A 22,350-nucleotide genomic window follows, 5' to 3' on the forward strand; every position below is an offset into this window, starting at 1 on the left:
CAGAGTGAATCTGGGAGCGCCTATGGAGTGGTCAGTTTCTTCTGATAATAGTGAATTGATCTGAGAGAAAGTATGGGTTGTCCTTTCTTTGATCAGATGATTACATTTTTGAGTAACAGGAGAGTTCCTAAACAAATTGAGCCAGCAGCTCTGATCCGATCAGAGAGTGTTTATTTCACAGGCAGCTGGTTTCAGGACCTCAAGGGAAAGCTGTCCCTTAAGCACCAGCTCTCATAAATCAATGAAGGACAATAGAGAAGAATTTAGAGGACGATTCCAGAGTTCACTGTGGTTTTTTCCAGGCAGAATGTTTCTATCTTCAATAACGTTGTGGATACTTTCTCCAGTAACACATTTGGTGGAATAATAGCCTTGCCTGATGGGCCACTTATCTCTAATTCAGTGACAATTGACAACAATTCCTTGCATCCTTAATACTTTGCCAGGAGATACAGGACAGAAGAAGGACAATATGCACTCACAACCTTAGAGGAATTTGGAGCTTAGCAGAAAATGCACTAATGCACTTGTGGGTAACAGATGTGGAAATCTTTTAACCTTGTCGCTAAAGCCTGTGCCATTCGTCATTTCAGGAATGTGGGCCAGTAGAGACTGAGTGGATTAGCTGGACCACGATATACTCATCACTCCAAGTTTGTGAGTCTTTGCGCTCTTTGATGACTGCTATAATGTGGATCTCAAATGTCCTCCAAAGGTCCATGTTAAAGGCATGGTTTCCAAGTTGACATTACCTGTGGGTAGCATGGATTTTAAGAGGTGAAGCTTAGTAGGAAGTCTTTGGAGTGTGTTCTTAAAGAGAATGGTGGGACCTCAGCTGAATTCTTTTTTTTTCTTCACAAATTTTGTATTTTTATTGCATTTAAAATGGATTTTTTTTCATTTGTAACTGGTTTTTATTTTTATTTATTTTTTTCAGATTTTTTTATTTGAATTAGAAACAAGATTGTTTTACATGACAATCCCAGTTCCCTTCTCCCTCCCATCCTCCCCTCTGCCCTCCCCTAACTAAAACCCTACCTATCACATATCCTTTCTGCGTCCCCTGGATGGTGAGGCCTTCCATAGGGGGACATCAGAGTCTATCACATCCTTTGGGATAGGGCCTAGCCCCCCCCCCCCCCCTGGCCAGGGCTAGGGATAAGTACTGAACTACTACAGGAGGTCCCATAGATTTCTGAGGTTTCCTCAATGAAATCCATGTTCATGGGGTCTGGATCAGTCCCATGCTGGTATCCCAGCTATTAGTCTGGGGAGTAAGAGGTCCCCAATGTTCAGGTCAGTTGTTTCTGTGGGTTTCAGCAGCCTTGTCTGGACCCCTTCGTCCTTCTCTGCATCTGGATTCCAGTTCAGTTCAGTGATAAGTTGTGGGTGTCGGCTTCTACTTCCACCAGCTGCTGCCTGAGGACTATCGGGTGGCATATAAGTCAGTCATCAATCTCATTATCAGGGGAGGGCATTTAAGGTAGCCTCTCTTCTGTTGCTTAGATTGTTAGCTGTTGTCATCTTTGTAGATCTCCAGACATTTCCCTAGTAAACCTAAAATGTCTCCCTCTATTATGGTATCTCCATTCTTGTTATCTTCTATTCTTCCCCTGAGCTGAATTCTTTTTTTCCCTTTCACTTCCTGGCCATGATGTGTGATTTTTACCCTGCCATGTGCTATGGACTGTGTCACCACAGATCCCCAAACAATAATGTCAACTGGACAGGGACTGGGACCTTGTTGGCTAAAATAAGCCTTTTATCTTTATAAATTGATTATATTGCATTTAATATTTTGTTACATTTATTTAGTTATTATATGAGGGACACATGAGTGCTACAGTCTATGTGTGGAGGTCAGAGGACAACCTGAGGGAGTCTGTTCTCTCCTACCATGTGGGCCCAGGGATCAAACAGGTCATCAGGCTTAGTAGCAAGAGCCTGTACCTAATGAGATGTGCCAATATATACTGGCACATATTATTGAGTGTGCACACCTATGAATTTTCTGGAGCCGAAGTTATAGACATTTGCAAGCCTTCTGATGTAGGTTCTAGGAACTGAACTCTGGAAGAGCAACAACTGCTTTTAACTGTGGTGCTGCCTTTGCAGACCCATCCTCCCATATCTCAAATGAACAAAGATGAAGCAGGTCTTCAGTGGTGGATCTGTGATGAGAGTCTTTTCATTTGCTGTTTGTTAAAATCTCTTCTGTGAAAGACCTTGCACCAGTTTTCTGACTTCTTTTACTTTTATGATCGTCTAAGGATGACGAACCATGTATTAGATCCTTAGGAAACTCTATCCAACAATGTATATATTAAAAACAATTATCAGGTAAGAATTACATTCACAATATTCTGATGTGGGATAATGCTCTTGTTCACTGTGAAGATTTGTCACTCGTATTGGTTTAATAAAATGATGATTGGTCAGGCAGGAAGTATAGGCAGGGCTATCAGACTAGGGGAATTCTTGGAGGAAAAAAGGCAAAGACAAGTCACCAGCCAGATGCAGAGGAAGCAAGATGAGAATGCCTTACTGAGAAAAGGTACCAAGCCATGTACCTAAACATGGATAAGAATTATGATCAGTTTAAGTTGTAAGAGCTTTTTATTAATAAGCCCGAGCAATAGACCAAACAGTTTATCATTAATATTAGCCTCTGTGTGTTTATTTGGGACTTAAGGGCTGTGGAATCAGTCAGGAGAGAAACTTCCATCTACAGTGTTCAGTCTATTTGTGTTTGGCATATCCTGAGAAAATACTCTATTATCAGTTCTATCTTGATGAATCTAAAGTTTTATACCTAAACCACTTTTTTTCATAACTTGTTTTACCAACCAAAACTATCTTTTACCAACCAAAACATTTTCTTAGATAAACAACTTAAGCTTTTAAGTCTTTCAACCATATGCACTTTACATCTCTTTTATGAGTTTCATTTTGAATTTGGTAACAAGGAAAACTGTAACTATAACTATCTCATCTTCAATTCCACCAGAGACCTGGAAGGATATATTAGCTGAGTAAACAGAAAGTCCAGAGCAAACACCTTCCAGTACTAAAGAAATGACAGAGACAGCTGGCTGCCTAGACAGTCACCTACGTTTCTTCAGCCTACAGGCCTAGACTATCTGATAGACTTTTCTGTGAAGGAGAAGTTTTGATGGACTACTACCTTGTCTTGGCAAAGTTTTATATCCTGCTTGTCCAATTTGGACAGCATACTGTCAGAAGTCAAAGCAAGGGCAGTTTCTTGCCTAGAGGATAACTTTGCCACAATAAAAGCAAACTCCATATGTAGGTTCTTCAATGTCCATTATTCTTTTTTTTTTTAAGTATATTGGTGTTGCCAGGAGGACCAATTGTTAAGAAAAGTCTTATGTTATTAAAACATCTTTGAAGTGATTGATGACCACTTACCTATCTAAAATACATGTGTTTACCCTTGAAAATATGCCTGATATGACTACAAGTTTGATTGTTATAGATGACTAATTGGTAACCTGCATTTCTTAATTATCCTAAATAGTTTGTAATAATAGCTTTCAAGGACTAGAACTTTACATTACTTTTTTAAATAGCTGCAAATACCTTAAACAAGAGTAGAACATATATACAGTATAACAAAGTAACAAAAATAACCTTAAATTTGTATCAATAAGCAAAATTCATACTAATGTAAATATTTGAGACTAGTAGTTGCCTTTTAGTCTAAAATTAGATGCAATAATATATCCTTTTATACTATCATTCCCATACCCCTCCTTTTTTTCAGAAAGAAGTCCTTGAATCCCTTGCTTAGTTTTCTCTCTTACCAGTAACAACTTGTAACCAACCACAGTAAATGATGACAAATGTCTATAGCCCACTGAATAGACAAAAAACTACCCAACCCACCTCTTGGGAGTATGGACGTTGTGCCTTTAAGACATTAATCAGCTATTTTAACGTTTTTTTCTCTATGACCTTCAACTTGTGGTTCATCTCTGACTCTGTTCTCTTGGCTGTTTTTCTTTTGAGAGTGTGGCTTTAAAAATATAAATTATGGATCTTCTAACTTTCAAGTGATTATATGCATATGTAAAAGAATAAAGTCTGAAGTAAATACTTCTGACTAAATGTGAGCTGAGTCTTCTACTAAGGCATGTTGAGGAGAGTACTGTTTTTTAATCAATTTGAAGTCAGAAACTGAACTATGTTCAGTTTTTAATGTTGCCAGGCTGCCACCAGAATGTCACTGGCTCAAGTTTTCTCTAATATAATTTCATGCTTAGGCTAGAGAATCGATTAATGGAAGATTATTTTAAATGCTCTGTACCTCAGACAGGACTACTTTCTCTGCTTCTGATCCTCTTCCAGCAGTAAACTCTTGAATCAAGTGTCTAGCCTTGTGGAGGGACAGAGGGTTACTGACAGTCTGGTTTAGAGTTTGTCTTAGAGGATGCTGTGTATTTTGGGGATGATGTGAAAAGCATTTCTGTGTATAAAGTAATGTTCAACTGGTCTGACAAGTCAGCCAATAAACCTTTTCTACTAAGCTTAGAGAGACTACAGCTTGGGCATCGAGATGAGATGAACAAAAGGACTTTTCAACTAGTGTTTCTGCCCTTCTGTTGCTCATGTGGCTGCTGTGGGTGAACAGTCTGGGGGAATGCTGCACCACTCCATGGGAAAGCTTCACAGAACATGCAGTAGAAATGGCACCACCGAGGTTAAACAATACATTCGAGCGGGGTGGAGGAATATTCTAGACAGATGCTGGGTTTCAGGGAAGTTCACTGAAGGCTGTAACACACAGGAACATTACTGGATATTCAAGGCAATTGATTTCTAATTGTCTTGCAAGAGTAGGAAATGAGAGCTGATAAAAGAATGGACAAAAAAATTACTTAACAGCATTCATTTCTCCATTGAGATAAATCGATCTATAAGTGAAGTAACATTATTGTATGCAAAGCCTTATTATGACATTAAATGAGAAAATGACTGTCTATGGAGTCCTTAAATAGAAATGGTACCTAAAAGGTCCAGCAATCCATACCTATCCTTATTGATATTGTCATTATTATTTTGTAATTTGCCTGTTGTTTTTTTTTTAACTGGCCCTTATAGTTGGGAAGTTCTTTCTTTGTGTTGATAGCTCCTGCTGCAATAACTGATTTTCTCTTTGGTGTACCACACAGACATGTCATTCTCCTAGTTATGACAGTAATAAATTTAGTCCTCAGCACTCTTTCCTCCAAGTCAAATAATTTTAATTCCATTCATCTTTTCTTTTAGGTATGATACTTGGAGAAGGAACTTTCCAAAGTCCTTGTGTTGTTTTGATCTGAGCCCAGAGGCAACTGAATGGAGCCATCACCATGTACTAATTAGCGAATCCCATGCAGTTCTAATTTGTCCAGACATAAAGTGAACCACCCACACACTTTTCCCTGGAAAATCATAACTCCACATTAGTTCTTCCCTCTACTCTAAAGGGGCAGGCATGTCCTTGCACAGACCTTTCCATATAGGTTTTTAAAAGTACAGAGATGCAGGAGTTCTGGTTTGGTTGACTCTGGTCGCCTGACATTTTTATATCACCCTCCTCCACTGCATCTCAGCTTCTCCAGTTGTAAAGGGGACATGACAACTGAACATAGAATTGGTGGAATAATTCATTCCCAGAGTAGAAGCTATTACATTCCAGTGTGGTGGGAGGAATATTCCATCACTGACATAAAGACAGGGCCCTCAGATCCTGGGATTTCTTTGTTTCATTTAGATCCTACGAATGTAAAGCACTCTGGCTGCCCCAACTTTCCTTCTGTGCATGCTTGCATAGGCTATTGTTTGGCAACTGGTTTCTTTGATAGAGAACAGCGTTTTTTTTGTTTTTTGTTTTTTGTTTTTTTTTTCATTTAAGAAAGACACTCTAGATACCCCTAATGCATTCGAGAAATGATGACCTGAGAACACTTAGGAAATCACAACTTACTTACATCAGGGCAACTCCTGATGAAGTTAAGTAACACACCAGAAGAGAAGGGAAGGAGAGAGAGGGGGAGGGGAAGAGAAAGATAGAGAGAGGGCGGGATGAAGGATACACTCAATAGTAGAAACATTAAACAATTCACCATTACCTAATTTCTCCTCTCATTGCCGTAAATTTCAACCCACAAATGTAAAACTGACCCATTGCTGTGAACAGCCATTTTCCAGATGAGGAAACACAAATGACCCATAGATGTATGAGAATAACTTAAATTGTGTCTGGATAAGGCTTTAAAAATCCACAAAACTACAATGATATCTACATATACATCATATTAACAAAATTAAAACAAAAATAGCTAATATCAATTATCAACAAGAATATGGAACAGTAGAGGTTTTAAAATCACCTTGAGGTATGATAACATGCTTCAATCACTTTGTATAACAATTTATCAACTAGTGAAATTGAATATATGCACATATGTCCTATGCATTTCAGGGAAACTTCTATTCAAAACAGGAACATATTCATAGAAGCATTATTCCTATTAGTGAAAATCTATGTGCAATCCAAATACTCATCAACAGATGGCTAAAAAAAAAAAAAAAGATTACACATAGAATACTACAAAACAGCTAAAATGACAACTATTCTGTATTTCATCTATCAACCCAACTGTCTACCTACCCATGCATATCTGAACATCTAGGTGCATTACTTAACTTCATCAGGAGTTGCCCTGATAGGGTTTCTCTGTGTTGCTCTGGCTATCCTGGAACTACAGATCAGGCTGGCCTTAAACTCACAGCCTCTGCCTCCCGAGTGCTGAGATTAAAGATATGTGTCACTGCTGCCTCACTAGCATTATTAATAGGAGCTCTGTGTTTCCATTCATTTTTCCCTGTGGGTAGACGTGAGGGCATTGAAAGCACGGTCCTGTTCTATCTTATTCACTCGATATCTAACAACCAAGGGAGTACCTGCCACAAAAGAGGTGCCCAGTAATGAATATTCATTAAGTTCATACATATATGGCCAAATAAATGACTATAGACTTGCCATAGAATAGGCCTATGAGATAGTATAGGAAAGCAGAAAACAGAATCAAATAATTGAAACAACTGACTACATTACAACCCAATCCAAACCAATATATATATATATATATACATATATATATATATATTTATTATGGTAGATGAAATATATATATATATTACATATATATATATTATATATATTATGGTAGATGAAAGGTAATTGGCAAAGCGGGGGAGGGGGGATGCCGTAAAATATCAGATAAACTGTACAAGACCTGTGCAAGATCAGGCCAATCAACATTTCAGCATGGGGACGGGAGGAGCTTGGATCCCCTACCCCTAACTGAGAAGCTTTCAGTAGTCCATGAGTCAGTTTCTTTAAAAGTGTGGTTGCTGGCCCATTCCTGAGAGTACATGGCAGCACAAACTGAACTTATGTATATATGTATAATTTTATTTTATAATTTTTTTAAAAGAGGGCACAAGGTTTGAAAGGTCAGGGAGCCCTGGGATGGATCTGAGAAGAGTTGGTGGGGGTGAAGAAATGAGAGTGAATACGGCTAAAATATATTGTGTGTATGTATGAATTCTCAAAAATTAGTAAAAATATATTTAAAATGTCAGGTCAAGAGCTACAGTCCCTCATTGACAGGGGGCTCTTATAAATCTATGAAGGAAAAACAAAGATTCTGCATCTGCCAGCCCCACATATGCCATACTCTAAATAATCTATGGTTTTCTCTGCTGTGTTCAGATAGGTGGTTCTAGCTTAGAATCCTTACGCAGTTGCAGTTGCGGGCAAACGTTATCGAGGTGCACACTCCTGGTGAAGGCTTCCTCCATGGCCTGCAGCTGCTTCTGGAAGCTGCGTATGTACACAGGAAGGAATGGACAAGTGGCAGTTTATCTGTGGAGGCTGTCCCCTCTCCCGTCTACTTCTTGCTTTCTGTGCCACTCAGGAAACAGAGTCAGGTTACCTTTCCAGGAAGATACACATCTTTTGTACATCTTCTAAAACCCACTCAGTGTTTAGTGGCAGAGTAATTTATGCTCCACTAATGTGCTTTCTTTTTAAGTCATATGTATTGCTTTCAACAGCAGCTTGTTTCTGACAATAGATAGTGATCTGCCTTTTGTAAATGACTGACTTTGATGTGCATCTCCTACTTCATCTGGTAGCTTTTAAGAAACCATGCACAGGGCACTATCCCCTCCATTGTTGACTTGTACCCTGAAGTGACTGAGTTACAGGAAATAGTGTCATGGTCACTTGTAGTATTTGTGTGCATGATTGTGTGTATGTGTGCTCACAGGGTGGGGAGCAAGGTGCCACTGAGCTTTGGATTAGAAAGATGGCTTTTCGTTTATTTGAATGTTTGAGCAGCCCAAAGGGTTCTTGTGTACAAGCCCTGCCTTTGCTAACTCCTGTTATTATCTTGCTGCTCAGGTCATGCCAACTGCTTAATTACATGGAAAGTTATGAAACAGCTCGGGCAGCAGAACATTGCTCAGCTGTGGGTTCCTAAAAGGAAAACAAAACAAAATAAAACAAAACAAAACAAAAAACCCTCTTCTTGCAATGAGGATGGCTGCCAGCCCCAGGCATGTCTGTCTGTCCATGCCTGCATGTATAGCTCTTGTATAAAAGGGTGCCTATGGCTGGGCAGAGTCCTGGATTCACATTTCTAACAGAGCCATTGGTCATAGCACAATAGAACCATTTTAATCGGCAAGAGATTAAATCTGAGCACTCCAAGTCAGACTTTTCCTTTCATTGAATGTAAACAATTAAACCTCTCTATGGAGGTTTTCCTGCTCACTCTGTGGTGTACCCCAAAATAACCATCGGGAGCACTGAAAATGGGTGCTGTTTAAAGTTCATCTGACTCACCTGACCCTCAACCATCACCCTCAGGGGGAAATGATTGTTCATAATCTGAGTTTGTGCTGGGGAGGGCTCTTCTTTGGGTTCAGTCTCTTAGGTGCCCTGCTTGGCTTCCTGCTCACCTTCAAATTACACAGATTTTGGCCCTTTGCACATTGTGTTGCCTTATCTGCCCTTACAGAGAAGACTCCAATGGAGTCCTCTGGGTAATTCAAGGCTGAGAGACTTCTGTCCCGAAGAACCCTTTTCGAAGGAGCAAGTAGGATCATCTCTAACTCTTTGCTTCTACAGGAAACAGCTTGCCCACTGCAGAGGGGTGGGGTTCGCTCTGATTTCTCTGAAAACATTTGGAGAAAGAAAGAGCCAGGCCCCAAAGCCAAAAGACAACTTTAACCCTCCACTTGCAGAGCCCAAGGTCAACCAAAGGTCACACAGGCAGTACTGAGACGAGAGGGAGGGGTGGCCAGCTTTCTCCAGGCTGCCTCTGAGACTGCAGAAATCCATAGCAGGAATCCAGGCCCCAAACAGCTCACTTGCTGGCTCCAACACTGACTGGGCACCTGGGACTGGTGAAGCGGTGTGAGGTGCCCGACAGGGCACAGAGGAGACACTGATATAGACTCTAGCTCCCACGGCAGCCCCTCCCTTTCTTGGAATCTAATTTAGACCATATCAAAGTTTTCATACAGACATTCCTGATACCATTGTGCTGTAAATCCTGTCTGATCCGACCTTCAAATACTTATGCAAACTGAAATATGTCTGGAAAGAAATCAAAACAAAACAAATATGCCACACCATTGCTTTGCAGCAGTCACCTCCTTCCTCATTTGCATTTCAGCTCAGACCTCTCCAACCCACTCCCAACTGTTTAGGACAGTTAATTAGTCATAATTGCAGCGACTGTTTCTCTGCATGTGCTGATGGCCTTATGTCTGGAAGCCAGCTTAGCCCAGTTTTCAGCGTGTGTGAACTGCGTTGGTAGCATTATTTTTGTGGAAACTCATTACAGATAAGTGCAGTTAGTTTAGTCTCCGTCAAGACCTGCCATAGCAATAATTTGCTTTCTTCAAACATCTCCAGGTTGGTGCGTTCCAGGAGCTGTGACCTCTGCCTCCACTTTCGCTCTGTCATTACAGTGGGCTTTTTTACCCAGGAGCATTTTGGGTGAAGCACGCTAACTCAGTTTCGGATGCAGTTTGCTAATGATAATTTGCGTCACTTGCAAGTTGTAGCAACATCGAGATCTCATGGTCTATCTTTTGGATCATGACACCGTGTAATTAGAGAGAGTGGAAAATGGGAAAGTAGAGTGACTGTGAACTCATATTACTGTTCTGAAACCAAAGGGGAGAGAAGAGGAAGTGGCTATTTGTGTTAAGGATGAACTGCTCTTACACTCCTACAAAGGAACTTTGCAATCTTGCAAATTTAAAGTGGAAATAAATGGTCTTTGTTCTCATAAGGTTTGCTTGCCTAGATTATTAGTGGTTTTAATTTATTCAAGTGTATTGAATGCTAACACAGAGCTATGTTTAGAGAGATGAGAGTAAGTGGTTGGTAGTAGAGATCCTGTATACTGTAGGGTTGCATCCAAATACCACACCTCATTGGGTTTTATTCAGCCTTGTGAAATAGTCATGGTATGTACCCATTACTCCATTCAGCAGATGAGGAAATTGAAACCTGGAAAGGGTAATCAACTCACCAGCCTTTGGCCCCAAAGCTGGTGAGAGCCAAGATTAGGAACCAAGGATCTTTCTTCTTCATGTCTTAAAGACTGAAGGGTGAGGAAGTAAGACAAAATATGCCAGTAAAAAACAAAATGAATATATATATATATATATATATATATATATATATATATGTCCATACAAATATATTCATTTTATTCATTATATTATATCACATATATTCATTATATATTATTATATCATATATTCATATATATGTCTCAGGACTGAATAGAAATGTGAGATGGTGTCACCATTGTCCCCTGCACGCAGCTGCCTGCCAGTGCTCTTCAATGGGAATGCTAAGAAGAGGGTAGGGTGCAGTAAAGCAAGGGATGTGGGCAGCTTCAAGTGTGTTAGGCCAAAGCGATGAGGGGGATGACTGCTCTATGGCCAAAAGCAGGGCTGGCCTTCTAGGAGGATCACCAACTCAGTCATCAGTTGGAGCACCAAGCTTAGCAGGTTCTAGCTGTTGGATGAATGCTCTCCTTCTGCCATCTTGGAACTCTCCTCTTTTGAACAGCAGGCCCTATTTTTGTATTTTACACCTTGTAATGGTGTGGCAGGTCCTGGACAGGTGTTTTACTTTGTTTATTCAGCTTCTGTGCTTGAGTGCTAGTGTTAGGATAGTGTGAGCATTAGAGCAGAGTGAGGAATTATGGACATTAAACGGATGAACTGCCTGGAGATGGCAGGAGAGAAAAGGAAATTGTTTTCCTTATATTTCAGTTTACTTTAAAGAATTCCTTAGCTGATGGCTGAAAACATCCACAAGCCCACCCGGCACCGGTATGATAAGTGAATATTTGGTGGAGAAATGGGAGAGAAGGAGAAGTGGACATGTTCATGTGCCATGGGAAGAGGCAGAACCGAAGAAGTGAAGGGGTATAGAAAAGGCTGAGGTGGGTAGCCTGCTTGCCACCTGGGACCATGGTGACATCCAGGCCCAGGTTTCTGCCAAGGGCCATGTCTGGATTCGTGGTCCTACCCCAGGTAGGGTCTGTGTTGACATCCATGGCCCATGTTGCCACCTAAGGCCACACGGATGCCCAGGGTCTGGGCTGCCACCTGAGACCATGTTGGTGTCTGGCGCTTGTGCCGCCTCAAGGGCCATGTTGATCTGAGTGGCCTGCTCTGCCACCCAGTGCCATGCTGATATCTGAATCCAGGCTATAGCTGAGGGCCATGTCTGGGTCCATGATTGTACTGCAGCCAGGTCTATGCTGATGCCCACTGCTCCTGTTACCACCAAAGGGTATATAGACACCCGGCATCTAGCCTGCCACCTGAGGCTGTGTTTGTGCTTGAAAGCCGCACTGAAGCCGCACTGTGCCATACTGATCTGAGTACTCTGTACTGCCACCTGGGACCATGGTGACATCCAGGCCTGGGCTATTGCTGGGAACCATGACTGGGTCTATGTTGATGGCTATGGCCTGCGTTGCCATCAATGGCCACATGGATACCTGAGATCTGTGCCACCCCATGGCCATGCTGGTGTCTGAGGGCTGTGCCACCACTGGGGCCATGCCAATCTAGGTGTCCTGCACTGCCACTCAGGGCCATGGTGACATCTGGGCCCAAGGTGCTGCCAAAGGCCATGTCTGGGTCCATGGCCCTGCCTCAGCCAGAGTGTGAGTTCATGTCCATGTCTCCTGTTACCACTGAGGGCCAGGCAGATGCCCAGGGTCTGGCCAGCCACCTGAGACCATGTTGGTGTCAGAGGGCCATGCTGCTGCCAGGGCTATACTGATCTGGGTGGCCTGTGTTACCCTGGTGATGTCAGGACCTTAGCTGCTGCCAGTGATCATGTCTGGGTCCATGGTCCTGCTGCAGGTGGGTCTGTGTTGATCTCTGTGACCATGTTACCACAGGGACCTGTAAGAACAGAAGCCTGGCTCCCTAGATAATCCCTTCCCTGATCTGTACTGCTTCTCAGGGTCCTCCAGCTGATGGTAATTGCCAGTCAACAGAGATTTTAAAAGCTAAGGAGGTGAGAGAAAACAAATTTGAATAAATGTCTATGACAAATGTCCTTGAGTGCAGGCTTTGTAAGATGCCTGAGGAGCCACTCTCCCTTGTGAGGTTTGCTGTTCTAAAATGGAGGTTGAAGGGACACTAGCCCACTCAAGCATATGGCTCTGGCAGGCCTTGCCCTTCTCCCTAGTTTCCTCTGCATTCCTAAAGCCGGCCACCAATGTCCAGCTACCAAAGTATTGAAGTCCAGCAATCAGAAGTCCTCTTTGGTTCACCTGATTAACATGTCTGATCAAAATATACCACCACACAGATCTCTCCTTTTTCTCTTCTTAAAAATTACACCTGCAAGGTCATTTGTGGCAGTTGTCCGACTGAGTCAGAAAGCAGCCACCTTAGCATTTCTTCCCTATTTAATAAAGGAGCTCTGTGAAAACACGTACATGGGTGTGGTTTGTGCCTAACCCAGGGTCCAAGGGGAAGCCCTTGCTGTGCAGAGGTCTCCTTCAGAGGGACTTTCTGGGGAGGCTGGGTTACATTTCACCTAGCTACTCATGCCTGCAACTTTCATTCTTGTTGTCCCAAGGGAAAATTCTGTTTCCTCCGAGAGACTGGTTTGTTTACTGCACAAAGTAATAAGGTGAACAGTTTGATAAAACAGAGGGAGACTAGCAATTTGTCTCAGGTGGAGTTTCTGGAGGTAGACCTGAGATGAGGGTTTTTATGCAAGGGATTTAGTAGCAAAGCACTCTGAGAAGAAACGATTACAATAACGCTGGGGTACTAGCCAGCTCAGAGGAGAAAAAGAGCGATGGGTGATTTCAGGCAAGTGCTACTGGTAGCTGAGTTTGCAGACAATTATGAAGTCTTGATTGCATTGTGGACTGTGTCACCTCAGCAGAGAGAAGGAGCTGGGTTACCACCATACTACAGCATGGTTTGGCTACAACCATTAATCCTACTTGGCAAGAATAAGACCATTACCACAATTTTTGAGCCAAATTTGAGGCAAGCTTTATTAAATACTGGCCAGGATGGTGGACACTGGCCAGGTCCATACCTGGGATTCCAAGAGAATTGCTGCAAATCACATTTGTCATGTGCTTTTAAAGACAAACCCCACAAGGCCACATACTTCCTGCCCTTGTCCAACCTGGGGCAAGCATACATCTTGACATAATGCCTGCCTGAGAACCTCCTGCTGAGGTGTGATCAAGCACATCTTGTACAGTTGGGGTAACAAACCTTGTTTACAGAAGTGAAAACATGCGGCTTGTTATCTTACATGAACAACAGCCCCCGAATTCCAGGAAGTTATCTGTCCTTGGGCAACTGGGGCTTATAGATCAGAGGCATTTTTGTTTTATAGATCTCTTAAGCACAGTAATTTAAACCTAAAACATAACTTTAGCCCTCACATGACATCTGTATGGTGTGAATGCAGAGCCCCAGATGCTTCCTGCCCTGGGTGCTCCCAGCCCACATAACTCTGACAACTCAAGACCAGTTACTTCAGAAGGCTACAGTGAGAAGCTGGCATGAGTTATTTGAGGATACTGCCATGACAACTCTACTGTGTAGTTTCACTTCTGGTTTTAGAGAGTGGTGTGTTCATCAACTGGTTCCTCAACACAAAGGATCAATGAAGAGGTCCTGTGATGTGATATTTTGTTTATGATCTAACAAACCTTGCTTATAGATCAGAATGCAGTCACTAGTTAGCTGTAGAGGACAGGCATTGGTGGCCACTCCTTTAATCCCAGCACTCGGTTGACAGAGGCAGAGGGAGCTCTGTGAGTTCAAGGCCACCCTGGGCTAACAGAGCTCTCTGATTCCCACTTGGGATGACACACATTTAATCCCAGAACTAGAGAAGAATATAAGGCAGGAGCTCAGGACAGTGGAGTCTGAGAGTTCATGGAGATAGGAGGAGCTTAGGTTTTGTGGTCAGTGGAACTTTGACGCAGAGCACCCAGGCCACTTAGTGATTTGTGGCAAACTCCTCAGACTTGACCATGAGGCCATCTGTAAGGTGGAGGAAGCCGATATTTAACCCTTTCAGGGCTCTTGTAATCTCAGATACTGACCTGGAAGCAGTTGATACATTCTTGGCTTTCCATAAATCACACATTATTATTTTATTCTTACTTATCCCAAAATGTTTGGAGGATATGGAAAAGGAGATATACCAGACTTGGTTTCAAATGTCAGAGACAAGAGCATATCTCTTTATGGAGGAAGGGCAAGCCCCTGTGACCTAGGGTCTGTCTCTACTATATTGTTCTGTGGTGTTGTCAAGATATACCAGGCAGGTGGTTACAGAGCAGCCTGGGCTGTAGTACTGAGACCTCACATTTTGCCATGCGCTGGGCTTTGATATATTTTTCTCTTCCAGAAGTCATACAATTTCCCCCTGAACCTTGATACACCCCCACCCCACCCCCATCCCAGCATAGTGACTCCTTATGTAGAAACATCTTGGGGTAGAGGACTTGTGTAGATTGGCCATAGTACTCCAGGGTTTCTTTGCAGGAGCTAGGAGAGAAACCCAGGAGTATTCCCACCCAATGTTCTTGACTGTGAGAACAATGACCAGAGCAGGGAGTTCTAGTCTGTCACCACAGAACAGACCCACACAGCCCTGCCCCTATCAATACCCATCTGCCTCTAACTTTTGAGAAGATGGCAAACGAGAGCATGCCCATGGATGGACCTGAGTGACCTGGAGGTGCAGTTGCTGCTTCTGAGTCTGGTTTGGATTGTGACAGCTGAAAGGGTAGGGAAAATAAGATCTGGATGAAATGAAGGAATCTTTCACCTCCTTTTCACTCTTCTCCATCTACCATTCTCCAGGACCGGGTGTAGGATCCCAGTCCTGAGTCTCCTTGCAGACTCCTGGAGCTCATAATGCTCACCCTTCTTTCTGTGCCCTTTTCCATGCCTCTCCTTTCTTCCCCTCATCTCAAGTTGATTCACAGAATGTCTTCCAGATCTAAGAAACTAATTGTGAAATACCTTTGTGATTATAGTTTATACATTTAATTAGAAGCTGGGAATTAAGCCTCCAAATACCACAAAATGAAAGCTTGAGATTCTCCCAGCAGAACCCTGGCTTTCCATGAATGTGGGCTGAGTCACGAATCTGTTGTCTGTTCTTACCCCCTGCACCCCAGCCCTTGTCTTTCATGTTGGAGTTATCCACCTTCCACACCTGGATTTAGAAAATTGCTGATCTCATTTTGCCTCATTCCACTGTTGTCCTTCCAGGGTGAGGCCACAAAGAATGGCTGCCTTGTGGGGGTGGCAGGAAAAGACCATGCTCATTGAGTGAGGGGGCTTCACACATCAGTTAACAACTCATATCTACACCCGGGAACAGGCTGTACAATCATGATCAAATAAAGCTGTGGGAGAAATATCTTGCTCTTGTGACGCCATTATGAAGGTTTCTAGGCCGAGCGATATTGAAATTCATGGCTCATTTCCTTTTATGGATTGAGATAAAATGGTTGTCATTTTCTTGCTGTTTCCTAGCTCTGGGGCCTTGTGAAAGAATGTTTCCTTTCTTGCTTTTGCTGGGAAGTGGATATTTGTTGGGTTGGTGTGTGTTGAGAATATTTTGGCACTGGAAGAGTATACCCATAGTCTGCTGCCTCTGGTCAGGGTCAATCTCTTCTCCTGGCTCTTACCCAACTATGGCACTTGTCATGTTTCCTTTCTCTTTGTACTGACCTGCATTTCTGCTTGTGTCCTATATCATGTCAAAAGCATGTGAAGTCGGAGAAGATGGCTCAATCGATAAAGTGGGACCTGAGTTTGATCCCGCACTCTTGTAACTCCTGTGTGTGGCAGTGCATATTGCCAATTTCGGCACTAGGGAAGTGGGTACAACAGTGGGTATGGGATGATCCCTGGGCCTTGGAGGCCAGTCAGTCTAGCCAAATCTGTGAGGTTTAGGTTTAGTGGGAGACCCTGTTGAAAAGGTAAGGTTGAAGGAGACTGAAGAATATATCTAATGTTGACCTGCTGTCTCCTTACATATATACACATTTCTCTCTCTCTCTCTCTCTCTTTCTCTCTCTCTCTCTCTCTCTCTCTCTCTCTCTCTCTCTCACACACACACACACACACACACACACACACACACAGAGGCAACACACACAGAGGTGTGCACACACAGGTACACACACACAGGCAACACACACAGAGGTGTGCACACACACACACACATAGGTACACACACACACACACACACACACACACACACACACACCACACAGGCATGCACACATACACACACAGAGGCATGTACACACACAGAGGTATACACACACACACACACACACACACACACACACACACACACACACACGCAAAGCTCTGCATGATAATGGACTGTCATTCACATTTTTGTATTTGCCCCAGCCTGCTCTATTCTGTATGGCAGGCACTTGATACATGTCAAAGCTAGATTCTGGAAGACCACACACAGAGGACAACTAAGGAGCTGCAATGGCTGCCCTTGGAGCAGGGACGGCTGTTGACCCATTTGTGTTCCCTTGGCCACCCCCCAGGGTTCAAATATAGACTAAGCAAGCCCTGCTTCTCTGCCTAAGGTCATTCCTGACCATTGGTGTGAGCTGAGACTATCAGTGAGAAGAGGAGTTAATATCACCCGTGCTCCTTAAAGGAAGGAAGTGGGAGAGTGGAGAAGGAAGCAGCCTTCTGTTGCTAAGCTTGTGAATTGGACGGAGTGAAGCTTGGCCATCAGCAGGGCAATAAGGATGGTTCCTTGAGGAAAAGCCCAAAGCAAGTAAGTCAAAGGGCAAGCCTCCAAGAGCACTCGAGGGAACTTGATGAGGACCAGACCCATCAATGTCACAGACAATCCAGACAAATTAGAGGAGACTGTGAAGTGGAGGAAAGAGTATCTGGGCCTCAGCCATGGTGATCTTCAGTAGAAGAGAAGAAGATTCCAACCCCCAGGCATTGAGAATGAGAGCCTGACTGCAATGGGGCACATCCTAGAGGCCAGTCAGGGCCAGGAGATGAGGTGAGCCTCCACTACCAACGTAGCCCATAAGGAATGCAATGTCAGGCTTGGATCTAAGCCCCAGGGATTTAGGACTTATCTACTCTTAGCAGCTTTATATTAAACTCTTAGTTAAACCATGTATGTGCCCACCTGTGATGAGGCCCCCACAGGTGCTGCTTGTCCAACTGACACAGACTAGAACACTAGTAAACCCATTCTTTCCCTCTCTGCATAACTAACACAGAATTTTAGTATATCCTCAGCCTCAACCATGGTGGCTGGGTGTGACAGACTCCTAGAGTGAGGGGGCCTGTGACAGTGAGGGGACAGAGGCCAGCAGGAGGGTGGAAGGCATGTGTTGCATACATAGCTATACTTGGACTTCGCTGAGGTCCAGATCCACTGCTGGGATCACCTTCATGGCATTCTGCATTTGGTGACTTAACAGAAGCACAATCAATGCACTGATTTGAAAATTAACCATTCTTTCCCATGGGTTTGACAACTTGGTAGCTTGCAGGCAGGCTCCATTTAGAAAGAAAGCCTGGGACCTACACAGAATACAGGAAAGCCAACAGGTATCATCTACAGACTTGTGTGCGGGAGTGGATGGGAGGTGCTGGGAGACCAGGGTCTGAGTAAGTCCTTTCAACACGTGCCTGTTTCTTATCTGTAGGACAAGGACAGCGCAAAGGAGTTCGCCATTACTACAGTTTTGATGTTCTGGTGACACTTCTCACCAGTGCTATGGTTTTGGTGTTCTGGTGATGCTGCTTGGGTGATGAGGCTGCATTGCCTGCTGGGAAGAGTCTGCCCATGCAGCAAGTTCAGCAGGTAAAGTGTGTGTTCAGGGTGCCAGGTTGACTTCTGTAGAGACCGAATGTGAGAGTTGGAAGCCCTTGCCATCAACCCTGTTTGAGGTCTGACTCCAGAGTCATGTGTGCATTTTTCCTTTTTTTCTTAATTGATTTTTTCCCCTGTAGTCCCCACCCCCAAATATTCACCTTTGTTCAGGACTAAGTGGATTTCTTTGGTTTCAGGAGAGTTTTCCCTTTTAAGATTGGTTTACAAACCCCATGCTGCAGAGAGCAGCTGAAAAGGAGAGGGTTTGGGACAGGAGAGTGAGCTTGTGTGAACGCCATGGGTTTGACTTGAACCATCCTCAGCTTTCCATGTCATGGAGGCTTACTCAGTGCTGTTATAAATTCTAGTACTCGGATATAGTTCTGTCCTTCCTAGTGGTCTTCTCACACATGTAGTTGAGCTTCTCTGTTGGCCACTGCAGGGTAGACAGACTTCTCATAGAGACTGGTTTTGTGTGTGTGTGTGTGTGAGTGTGTGTGTGTGTGTGTGTGTGTGTGTGTGTGTGTGTGTGTGTGTGAAGTACACATGTGTGAGGGTGCACGAACCCATGTGTGAGCACTGAGGCCAGAAGAGGATATCCTGTGTCTTGCTCTGTTAGTGTCTGCTTTAATCTTTTGAGACAGAGTCTCTCAGTGAACCTGGACGTATGTTGGCAGCCAACAAGTCACAGTGATCTGCCTGCCACTGTAGAAGGCTACAGTGCTGGAATCACAGGCACTGTGGGTTGTGGGGATTTGAGATTTGGTCCTCATGTCTATGCAGCCAGCACTCTTTCACACTGAACTCTTTTCCCCAGACCCCTGCTGGGTCTAGTCTGGAGCTGGGTTCTCAAAGTAAAAGTCCATATCACATAGCTACATGTAGAGGAACTCATTTATGGCCCACTTGGCTGATGCTGTCAACCAGACTCTTTTCCCAGGTCTCCAACAACTGTGGGAGGTGCCTGGATAAATAGGTGTGACTGCTTGTTTTGGCTGTCATGGATCCTGTTTTGTTGTGATAACCATGGTGGTGGTGGTGATAGCCATGCTGCTGCTCCTGCTGGTGGTGGAGGTCAATTCATGAATGAGTGTGAGTGTGCCCTGAGAGAGTTGACATACATACCATGCAGATTAGGAAAACATAGAGGAAAGAATTTAAGATACCTCTTAAAGATACAAAAACAAAAAGGAATGTCATCATCTTACCTTCCTTAGAAAACAATGCAGTGGAGGCTGCCATGTGTTTGGGGCCACTGTGCTGTCTCTGCATGAGGTGGAATCTGACAGTGAATTCTCCTTCTATTGAAGTTTTACACCCTTGAAGCTGGCTTGAGACTTAGGCCCAAGTTCAAAGTTCTAGAGTCTTGAGGTTAAGTACTGATTCTTTTTTTTGGAGGGGGCAGGGGGGGTGTCTGGGTAAAACATGACCATCATGAAAGTACCTAAGAAGAAATTGTCTGGTGTAGGTGGTGTTGAGGTGGCTCACTGGGTAGAGATGCATGCCACCAAGCTTGATACTCGAGTTTGATCCCCAGAACCCACAGGGTAGAAAGAGAGAATTGACTTCAGCAAGTTATCCTCTGACTTCCATACATTTGCCATGGCATGTGCACGCACGCACGCTCGCATGCATGCACGCGCGCGCGCGCGCGCACACACACACACACACACACACACACACACACACACAAGTTTGTAAAATTTAAAAAGAATTGCTTAGAGAGGAAGGATGGGAGAGCCTCTATGGTTGTGGTCTATGGTAAATCACTGCAAGATTTGCCTACTAACATTACATAAGACATTGACTAATCATAGCTGCTAAGATGTATGGTTGCATCCTGTTGTGGTGGTGTATGCTGGCAATCCCAGCACCCATGAGGCTGAGACTGTCAGATCGTGAGTTTAAACTCAGCCTGGATTATGCATGGAGCCCCTGTCTTAACCTCTCCCAACTATCCCTCAAAAAAACAAAACAAAAACCCAAATGTAATTCCAGACCAGTTTTCCCACCAACAGTGATAGCAGCCGCTTAGTCCCAACCCCCCCCTTCCCCGCCCCATGGAATGGTGGGACACCCAATAAGTCTGTGTCAGCATTATGCTCTGGGTACCAGGCCCACACACATGCTTAGAACACACCTGCCTCGTGAGGAAAGCCACCTGCTTTTTCTTCTGTGCTAAGTTTTAGGGAATTTAGGAGACAGAGTTTCTGGGTGGGGTTACTGTTTATGTAGCAGGTGGCATTGCTAGTAGGGATCTAGTGGTTCTCCCAGAGAACCATAATTATCCTAATATTCATATCTGCATAATGATTTGCAATTTAGAAAGATATTGTGCCTGTTCAATTTCATTTAATTGTCACAGCAGTCCTGTGAGATCAGTGAGAGGCCAGAGAGGATGCTTAGCCCTAATTTATAGAGGCAGGAAGTAGAGGCAAGTCCCAAACACTCATGACTCTCCTAATTAGTCTTTGTACCATTCAAGATCTTTCGGAAGACTGAGGACTCCACTGTGAACTCATTATTGGTCAGAACTTGTGTTGGGTACCCCAAGGCCCCTTTCCCCCTGCCCCTGAAGCTTCTAGTATGATGTCTGGCATACATCAGATAATGATTTAGGATTGTTCAATGAAATGAAAATAATCCCTTGGCTGGAAGATGGCTCGTTTGATAAAGTGCTGCGATGTGAGCATGAGAACCCGAGTTGGATCTCCAGAACCTATGTCAAAAAGGTGTGGAGAGGAGCAGTTGTAACCCCACTGCAGGGGAGGTGGGGGTGGGCAAATCCTTGGGACTCACTGGCTAGCCAGCCTAGCCTGCTTGGTGAGCTTCAGTCCACTGAGAGTCTATCTTAAAAAGAAAAAGTGAGTGGTGTTTGAGGAAAAGTTTTCAAGTTTGTCTTTCACCTCCACATGTGTACAAAATGCATGCATACTGGCACATGTGTGCATGTGTATGCATGTGCACACATGACTGAAATCCCTCTCAAGGGAAAAAAAATAAAGAGAAGTTCACCTCCTTATTTCTACTTTAAATTCATCCTACTTTGTTCTCACCTCCATCCTGTGGAGAATTATACCCACATACCTTTCAGGATGCAAGGCTTATTTCCCAACAGTTCCACCATTCCTGGGTGGACAGTAGCCTGGAAACTGAAACCACTGAATTTGAAAGCCTGTTCACTTGGTTGGAACCTGTCAGTCTCATGACAACTTTGAGAAGTCCTGTGGATAGTTTGGACTTTGTGACTATACCAGATACAAGCCAAATAGAGATTTAATAACCTTTCAGTGAGGGTCATAAAGCAGGGGGGGGGGATATGGGCTACAGAGATAAGTCAGATAGTTGTCTTCAATTCGGGACTTAGGGGAAATGATCCTGTTGTTCCCATCTCCTGGAATAATCTCCAGAAGAGGAGAATTTGTAATAGACTAAAACAAGCACTTGCTCTAATCATGGTTGCTTAGTTTAAGAGATCTTGTGTAGGCCCAAGCAGGTGACATTTGACAGCTTTGTACCGTGTGAATTTTAGTTTCTCTCGAAGGTCAACAGGCAAGAAGCCGAAAGTGTCTCTGGATGCTCGTTGACCTGAGCCACCCAACTAGTATTCAGCAAGCACAAAATCTATTTCAGTTCAGTCCCTGCTCCCACTCTGCCCTGTCAGCAGGGAAGAAAGGGGACAATTATTTGGTGATAATTACTCTGACGGCAGTAGTCTCTGGCAGCTGCTAGAGAGGAGTGGTAATTGCCTCCTACCACCCCCTAACCTTTTCCAACGGAGCTCTGAAAACTGGCTAAGAGGGGCTGAAATAACTCTCTGTCCACTTCCATCACTCAGGCTTTAATTA

General features: G+C 43.7%; 1 long non-coding RNA gene across 6 annotated transcripts in view; it reads left to right on the forward strand.

Annotated features, from left to right (window-relative positions):
- The window catches only part of LOC107978001, a 71,500-nt gene that overhangs the window by 13,693 nt on the left and 35,457 nt on the right, over positions 1 to 22,350 (forward strand). For 4 of the 6 annotated variants that reach the window (XR_004768528.1, XR_004768530.1, XR_003482497.2 and 1 more), the window contains 2 exons: positions 17,241 to 17,677; positions 18,336 to 18,493. The exons of 1 other annotated variant lie outside the window; for it this stretch is intronic. This is a non-coding gene — a long non-coding RNA (uncharacterized LOC107978001). Of the gene's footprint in view, positions 1 to 17,198; positions 17,678 to 18,335; positions 18,494 to 22,350 lie in introns of all 6 variants that reach the window. One more of the 6 variants, XR_004768527.1, reaches the window with a different exon arrangement.

Source organism: Cricetulus griseus, chromosome 2, assembly GCF_003668045.3.
Source record: "Cricetulus griseus strain 17A/GY chromosome 2, alternate assembly CriGri-PICRH-1.0, whole genome shotgun sequence".
Lineage (NCBI taxonomy): Eukaryota > Metazoa > Chordata > Mammalia > Rodentia > Cricetidae > Cricetulus > Cricetulus griseus.